The sequence below is a fragment of the Alternaria postmessia genome, assembly GCF_024291825.1.
Source record: "Alternaria postmessia strain BMP 2775 chromosome Unknown scaffold_44, whole genome shotgun sequence".
In the NCBI taxonomy this organism is placed as follows: Eukaryota; Fungi; Ascomycota; class Dothideomycetes; order Pleosporales; family Pleosporaceae; genus Alternaria; species Alternaria postmessia.
The window spans coordinates 211233-221196 of record NW_026260117.1 but is presented as its reverse complement, the minus strand read 5'-3'; positions in this window follow the sequence as shown (position 1 = coordinate 221196).

The window sequence follows — 9964 nt, the reverse complement described above, 5'->3', positions numbered from 1 at the left end:
TAAAACTATAAACTTTAAGAAGTATACTTTTATTAAGATAAAAGTATACTACTTTAAGTTGATATATAGCTCTACCTTTTATAAGAATCAAAGTATAGAGCGTATAGTACGCTAGTATATTATAATTATCTTATTATATAAGTATATAAAGATATTATTAAGGTATATAATATAAATAGTATCTAAATAAGCGCTTAAAGCCTTATTAATATAAGCTTAATAGCTAGTTAAAGTATTAGTAAAACTAAAGAGTATTACTAAGTATTTAAAATAGCTATATTATGTTTAGAAATTAGTTTTATACTTATCTTTTATATTAATTCTAATATAGTAGTACGTATCTTTTAAGTTAAAAGTTATACAGTGTTGTACGCTTAATAAGTAATCTAGAGTTTCCCTGATTGATAAAAGTAAGTAATAATTCTTAATAGTAATATTATTAAGATTTTAGTAGTTAATGTAGAGGTAAAAAGTACTATCTTTTTAAAGTATAAATAATATAAAAGCCTTAACAGCACTAGTACTATATAAAGCTTAAATCTACTATAAGGCTTTTTTAATATATTTATAGAGTAGTTTAAGCTTACATAAAAAAAAAGTTTAAAGTATACTATAGAGTAGCTTTTTGCTTTTCAAAATAGAGATTATATAGTCTAAACTTTTATATTATAGTAGAATCTCTACGTTATAGTTATTAAAAATATATATATATTTTAATAGTTTATATATATAATATAAACCTTCTACGCTACATTTATATAGTATATATACACTTTTAGTTCTAACTTTATACTACTTAATAGAAGCGTCTTTAGTAAATAACAACTTATATTAGTATACTTAAGTTCTTTAAAGAGTTCTGTTATTAATACTAAGTATATTTATACTTTTATATATTTTTAATACTAGATTTAGCGTCTATACTCTATAGTAATACTTTTTTATTCTACAAATAAGTTCCTTAATAATAAAAAATAACTTTCTTTATCTACTCTATATATAGTAGCGTTAATCTAGCGTTCTATACTATTATTATTAATAAGTCGTAGGTCTAACGTATATATAGTATATAAACTTTACTATTATAAGCTAATTTACTTTAGCTTAAAGAGTTTAGCTTTTTTAAAAGGGGTAAGATCTATTTCTATAGTACTTCTTTAGCTAATTAAACTAATATTAGTTTATATATTTAAGAATACCTCTAACTTATAATTTAAAGCTATGTTTACGCTTACGTAATATATATACTTTATACTTAGTAAGATATTCATGAGTATATACTCTACTAACTTTAAAAATTTAAAAACGCTTAACTTTTTTTTATATAGTTGATACTAATAAGTAGCTAGTTTAAGTTACTATTTTAATACTTAATTTTATAGTAGCTCTTCTTCTAGTCTTTATAGTAAGTAATTATATACTTATCTTTTAGTCTACTCTATTAGCTAAGCTAAAAAGTAAAATAGCTTTTCTTTTATTTTTTCTAAGATGCAGCTTAAGAGTAATATTTATATATAGTAAGTATTTTTCAAAAAAATTTTTAAGCATAAAGGCTAATGCTATTAAGTATCTATAAGTTGCTAAAATCTAATAGTAATTAGTGATTAATAGCTAGAGTTTAGTTTTTAGTTTTAGAAATAAGTATTAAACTCTTTATACCTTAGTATAAAGAGTTAACTAGTTCGCTAAGACTTTTAAGTTTATGGTAAAAGATTTAATAGTCTAGTTTTTTTACTAAATTGTGAGGCGTAACTGTAGGCAATAGTGCTTGCTTCACGTTACTAAGGATAGTGGGAGATAGCTCATGTATTCAGACTACAGGTGTAGGTTGTAAAGAGAATAATCCTGACCTCGCTCTACAGAGCGAGGCGCGCCTTATAAGCAGGTTTAGCGCGTACTCTGTTCCTTCGAGGGACGTGTGTCTCGAGCCCTCGTTACAGTATTATATTAACTATATTAGTCTATTCTTATCTTTCTTGAACTTTTTTAGAAGAAAGAAGCTATTTTATAAAAGTAAATAAACTCTAAATATTTTTAAATATCTTTACTTTGGTACTCTATTAGATTTTTTAGTTTTAGCGTACGCTTAGTATACGCTACGCTAAGTGCTATAGTAACGTTAATTATACGCCTCTTTTAAGAGTAAAAGCTTAATAAATTATTTTATATACTTATATTTCTACTTTACTTTAATTCTTCTAGCTAAAAGATTTACTTCTCTAGTTAGTTTAACTTGTTTTGTTATTATAGACTAAGAAGTTTCTATTATTATATTTATACTACTTAGATAAGCTCCTTAATTAATAGAGTTGTATTTTACTTATAAGGTATTAGCTCAGCGCTTGAAGTACGTAATAAAAAAGTTTAGTCTAAATCTCTACTCTAAGAGTAAGCTAATTACCTTAATTAAATAGAAAGAGCTACTTTCTAACTATTAGCTAAAGAGGAGAATTGTCATATAAGGCGTAACTATAGGTAATAGTACTTACTTCAAACTACTAAGAATAGTAAGAGATAGCTTATATATTTAAACTATAATTATAAGTTATAAAAAGAATAATTCTTTTTTTTTTCTATTAAAAAAGGTGCGCGTACTCTATTCTTTTAAAAAACTTATACTTTAATTTCTTATTATAACAAAGTACTAAATAAAACCAAAATAGAGAATTATAGTATAACACGATTATAATTATCAGAGTAGAAGCCTTTAGACCTTAGAAAAAAGATTAAGTGATATAATTATACGCAATTCTAATAGTATTATATAAATGGCTTAGGCTTTAAGCGCTAAGCGCTAAGCTAAGCGTTATTATTGTTTTTATAAAAAAAGGTTAGCAGTAATAGAGCTATAACAGAGATCTAGCTATATACGCTACTAATTAGTAAGGAAGTATACGTACGACTTTATAAAAAGTAGAGTACTTATCTAGATATTACTAAGCTAACTTATATCTTTATATTGTTACTTAATAAGTAGAATTAACACCTTCTTAACTACTACTTTATTAATTAACTAAAGTGTAATAATACTAAAAGTTTTTTTATTAATATAGTAGACAGGCTAGTTATAAGACGCAAGCATAATACTAATAAGTTATACTATCCTGTATTGTAGTAGGAGTATATTTCTAAATGCTTAGTAAACTATACTATATATAGCTGTATTATACTTTTTCTAGAAACACTATCAATTGTAACTAAAGCTATTGACTCTTAGCGCTAAATATTATTACTAGAAGAGGAGAGTATTCTTATAACTTTGTTATATAACTAAAAAAATTAATTGCGATTTAGTAGTTCTCTTATAGAAAGGGATGTCAATTAAAACTATATTCTTATAAACAACTAAATTTAATTTTAAAGTAGTAGATAATTAAAAATCTAGATTATAATTTTCTGCTAAGATAAAGTTAGAATTATACTAACAGAATAAGCTATAACACTCTAAATACAATAGCTAAAGTAGTATGTATAGGTAGATAAGTATTTTAAGCTACTTACTAAATAAAGATAGATAATAAAGTATTAAAGCTAAGTAATCTTTTATATTGCTTATAAAGATAATATAAATTAACTATATAATCTATAGACTTAATATAAGCTAGAGAAATTAGAATCTATAGATTATTTTATTACACTATAGTAGGTTTGAATAGAAAAATTTATAGATAATAGTGTTTTGTAAGAGTATAAAGTAAAGGCTATACTATATAAAGAAAATTAAAAGAAAGAACTTAATTACTCCTATATACGTAGCTACTCTAAGTATATATACATTTGAAATTATAATTGTAATTGTAGCTATATAAATTTAAAAGATCTGATTGTACAAAATAGTAAGTATAATGTTTTATATTATAGTTATATATCATAAATCTATAGTGTATAGTATACTTTATAGATTAATAGAGCTTAAAAAGTTTATTAAGCTTAATTAAGTTTTGAAGCTTAAAGCTAATTACTACTAGTTTAATATAGCTAGAGCTCTAAAGCTTACTAAAATTAATCATATAAATTATAGTAAAGAAAACTTATACTTATCCTTGTATAAGAATAAAAAATACTTATACTATTATATAGAGATAATATTCTATTGCCATTTTATAAGAGATTAAAGTAGTCTATAGTAAGTTCTAAAAGACACCTATTAAAGGATATAATATAGAGCTTAATTTTAAGTTTCTATAACTACGTTCTACTAAAGAACAAGAAACAACTCTATACTTTTAATTTATTATAGCTTATAAGTATTAATTAAAATGCTTAATATAGAGAACGTTATAGAGTTATAATAGAAAAGTAGTATACTTATAAAGGTAGAAGTTTTTAAACGCTATATAATAGATATTAAAATAATTACTAGAGCATAAACTAGTTTCTTTACAAAGGCTACTTAATTATAAGCAGTAATTACTAGTATAACCTGTTTTACAACAGTTTCTAGAATCTATACTATTAGAATTAATAAGATACTTTACCTTATAATACTTAAATTTCTAAAGCTAATCTTTGTAACGCTTAAAGGTAAAAAACTTATCTTAAAGACATACGCTAATTAAGCTTATTATAGTAAGTAAATAATACTAAATAATTACAGCCTTAGGAGCGTAGACTATAATAGCTAAGAGAATACAGCTTAATATTAATATACTAAAACAAGTTATCAAAATTGAAGTAATTAAATATTTATAATATACAAAAGACTAAAAAGGTTGCTAAAAAGTAGAAACCTAATTAGAGAAACTTTAAAAACGTATAAAGCTAACTCAAGACTAAGTACTTTAGAAAAAAAACTAAGAATTAGAACTTTAAAAACACTTTAGCTATTTTATCTAGTAGAAAGACACAACCTTTAAGCTAAAGTAAGAAAAAATAGATTTAAAAGTAAAGTAAGTTTTGTTTACTAAGTAAGATGTCTAAAAGTAAAACAAGGTAGAAATATTAGAGTAAAAATAATAAAGCTAAAAAGCTAATAAAGTAGAAAAAAGTAAATAGGCTTCTAGTTTTAACTAAAAAGAAAGAAGTAATATAAAAGCTTAGCAAAGAAGCTCCTTACATTGTTTGTTAATAGAATTAATATTACCTATCTATGTAGTTACACTAATATTTAAATTAATAATATATTTTAATATTAGATTAAGGATAATTTTTTTAGCCTCTATAAAGAAGATAATAATACTTTTACCTACTTAATCTTAAAATAGCCTTAAAGTTATAGCTTAAAAGGAATCTTAACTCCTTATATAAATTACAGTTAAATATTTGCTATTTTTTAGTAATATACCTAGCGAAAGACATACTATTAGTATTTATTATAGAGTACTAGTTAATATTCTTTATATAATCCTTATTATAAAATATTACTTTAAGCTTATAAATACATTAATAAAAGTAAACACAATTAGAGTAAGTAAAGTTCGAAGTTAAGATAGTCTGTACGCTACTAATTACATAAATGCTATTATTAAAGAGTAAAACTAAAGAGAATAATATTAATAACTATACTTAATATATATCTAAAATAAGAAGGTCTCTAATTACTACTAATAGTATATTACGTATAAAAGTACTAACAAGTAGGGTAAGTAAGACCTTATAAGCCTTTTTTATTATAGAAGTAATTAATCTCCTTAAAGAAGTAGAAAAAATATAATAAAAGCCTAGCTACGTTTTAAATAAGTGTCTACTCTTAAGCTTACTATAATTATAACTTATATAAGTTCTATAATATAACTAGATAATTGTGTATTGTAAAAATAGAAGTATACAGAAGTAATAGTACTTTTAGAAACTAAGTTTCAAGATCTATAAGCTCTTACTATCAGAAATAGTATATTAAGATAGAGTTATAGTTAAGTAAGAGATTAGAGTAGAACGTATTAATCTATATATTAGCAAGGAATACTTGTCTAAGTAGTAAGTAAAATTAGAATCTAATAGGTTTTTTAGACTTAAGTAAGTAACTATAGTATTAAGTTTTTACTATAATTAAAAACAGCTTAGATTATTGTAAAGCGTGTTATAGAAAATGTTTTACTTACTAAGGACATAAGTAGTAGAAATCTAACTAAATAAATATTCTAAAGTAGTTAAATTCTTTCCTTAAGCTAAAAGATATTAATAGTATATTAGAATAGTAATTATTAACTAATTAGGTACTTACTAATTGTGTTATAATTATATTATTAAACTAGAAAGATAAAGAGCTTCTAGAGTAAATTAACTCTAAGAGTAGCTTCTTAATTTAAAGACTTTATATAAACTAATTTGATATTAGCTCCTAGCTCTAATAATAAATATATATATTAAGTTATATAGAGATCTGTAAAACTATCTATAACAATACCTAGGTTTGTTTATTCTAAGTATAAATTAGCTATAAAGTTACAAGAATATTTAGAGAATAATATTAGAGGACTAACTAAATAAAACACTTAATATACTTAATAGTATACACTTTAGATTAATTCTTTACCTTATATTAGCTTTATTAGGATATATTTATAGGTAGACAATGTAGTTATAGTTATTACTTAGTTCTTTATAGTTAGGCGCTTAATAGTTATACTTTTCTTATTTTTCAAAGACTAGGTTTAGATTAAAGAGAGTAACTCTAAGTATAATAATAGAGCCTAATACCTAAAACTATAGAGGTTAAAAATTAAATATGCGATATTACGCTTAGATCTCCTTAAACAACTAGAAAACAAAGGGTTACACTTACTTACTGCTATTAATTAAACTTATCTTAGTAAATAATATTACTTTTCTAGAAGTATAAAGCTTTCTTATAAATATTTAAAGATTTCTTTAAGCTTTAAAAAGCTATATAGACTTTTCAACGTTATTTACATTAGTTAAAATCTTCGAAATATATATTTATATAGCTCTATATTGTAGAGCTAAGTGCTAAGAGGTATTGTAGTACTATAATATAATATAGCATAATAAAACAACGCTCTATATACCTTCTACTACTAGTTCGTTTCTTAGATTAAGAACTAAGTAAGATAGTATACTATTACAAAGTAAGGAATACGTTTGGAAATATTAACCTACTTTTATATACTATCTATATAATATACTATCTAAGTGTATATTTAATTACGTATCTACAAAACTTCTTTGTTTGTTATTAATAGCCTTATAGTACTACTATTAATAAAACTAGTAAGTAAGAAATATATATATTAATATTACTTCTTATTAATGTATATTAGAGAGCTTGTAATAACTTCTATTTCTTAATTACTAAAACTAAAGCTATTTAAAACATAGATCTAAAGAAACTTATATAAGCTATTATAAGTTAAATTTATAGTTTCTTAAACTTATAGATTATACTAAGTACTAAGGTTATAAAGAAGAACTTTTAGCTATTTACCTATTATTATAATAAAGAAGGTACTATAGTAGAAAAGAATTTACTATGTTATAGGAAAGTTACGTATCTTAAAGTAGTGTTATGTTTATATTTTCTTTAAATATAGCTTTCGTTCTTTTATTTTAATCTTTATAAATAAATTAATAGTCTCTTTTTATTAGTTAATAGATATAATAACCTTCTGTATACGCTAAATACTATCTTAGCTTAATATATTGCTTAAGTATAACTACTATTAAGTAGTATATTACTACTTTAAACTATAAACAAGTTTTTTCTAACTATAAATATATAATATATACCTTAAGTATCCTAAGCTGTTTTTACTAACATTTAATATAAACAGTATTTATTAAAACTATTTAGTAATATAAGCTTACTTAGATCTTTAGAGTAGCTAAAAGCCTTTTTCTACTTTAAAAAACAATTAAGTAAGTAGTTTGTTTTTATAAAGGAATAACTTAGAACTAAAAGTCTTTACACTAACAGCCTTAATATTAGATCTTAAGAATACTTAGAGAATATACTAACGTTTTAGTAACTTCGTTTATTTTATTTATTTCTTTTTGTATTCTAAAACTAAGTTCACTTTTCTATTATATCTTTCTAAAAGACTTTTAACTTAAATGCTATTATAAGCTTATTTTCTTACTATATTCTCTTTTTTACAATTCTTTTTGAATTTCTAAATATAGATATAATAAAGTAGCTAACTAAAACTAAGCGCGTAGATCGCTTGTATAGAATAGATATAAGTATCTCTTAATTATTAGAAGTTAAAATCTAAATAGTAACTTAGAAGTCTATAAGAGTATTTAATACGTATTAAAAAGTTATATAATATGCTTTAGTAAAGAAATTATAGTTATATTATCTAAAATAAAGTTTATATATTATAAATATTAACTATAAGAAATTCTTTCTTCAGTGAATAAGTAATAAAGGATAATATTGCGCACAAAATTAAGCTAGTTAAGCTACATTAAAAAAGGAAACAACTTAAAATCTGATTATAATTGATTTCTAGTACACTTTAAATAAAATTATAATAAAAACAAATATTATCTAATATAAACAAACTAAATTAAAAGATAAAACTTATCCTATACTACTATAATAGAAATAGACTTACAGTTAAAGTAAAAACTACTACTATAATTAAGTTATTCTAGAGGCTGTAGTATATACAAAGCTTTCTAAGAACAATACTACTTAATATATATATATTACTACTCTAGTAGCCTATAGATTCTAATAGATTTCATACATTATAGATTACAAAGATATAGAAATCTAATAGTAATATATAGTAAGTTTATTTATGAATTTTAATATATAATAAAAAGGTTTTATACTTATATATAGTACAATTAATTACCTAAGAAGCTAAGTAAGTAATTTAAGCTTAGTAAACTCTTATATACGTTAGATTTATATATACTATTATAGTACTTGTAGTTATAAAGCTTATAGACTATTAAAAACCTATTAAATGAATTCTAAGTAATACTAAGCTTATTTTCTTAATAATCTACTATATTAGTACTATCTGTTATAGATAACAACTAGTAAGTATATAGAGAATAATTAGGTAGAAAGTAAAGTATCTTAAAAGTAAAATAACACTCTAATATAGAAATAAGATAGAAAAAAACAAAGCAGTTTTTAGATATATCTGTAGTATTAATTAAGGATAGAAAAAATAAGAAAGCATACTTATTAGATATAAAATAATAGATTAAGAAATAAAAATAAGTAGACTCTTAGAACGTTTACTTTAAATTTAAGTAGTATTAGGAAATATATTCAATAGCTAAAGAAAAGTAGCTATTTAGTAGATAAAAGCTTCTAAAGAATATAGAGTTTAGTTATATATAGTTACTATACTTAAGCTAAATATAGTATTTACTTCTCTTAAGTTAGTAAAAACATTAGTTATTAGTTACTTTAGTAAGACTGCTATATTCTGCTTAAAAAACTTATTATCAGATTGAATATTAAAGAAAAGAAAGAAAAACAATAGTCTTTTATAATTTAGAATCTAAAATTAAAATCTAATCTATAAATTAGGCATAAGTTGTTAGTATACTTATATATATGATAGTAAGTATAGTAAATACTATACTTATAGATAGCTATAATACTCTAAAATATAATTAGAGAGTAAAAAGATAAGAGGTAATAGTAAAGAATAATTTGTTATATAAGCTGTATTATAGTTATAATAAATTATCTTAGAGCTTAAAGGAGTAGTAAAGCTAGTTATCTTAAAGTTACATCTATCTTAATATAATAAAATAAGAATATAACGATTAGAAACCTTAACTGTTTGTAGTAGTAAGAGATAGAGCTAAAGGTTTTATTATAAAGTGTATTAGGTAATCTTTATTTATATAAATCTATTATGGCTATTATCTTAGAAGAAGAGGCTAAAATAATAAGAAAAGTGAATTTATAGTAAAAATATTAGAAGATACGTAAATTGATTATAAATTTTGAAACATTTTCTCTATTATAATTACCTACCTATTATAATAGTTAAGAGAATGTTACTAGCTCGTATAATAAGAAATAGGTACT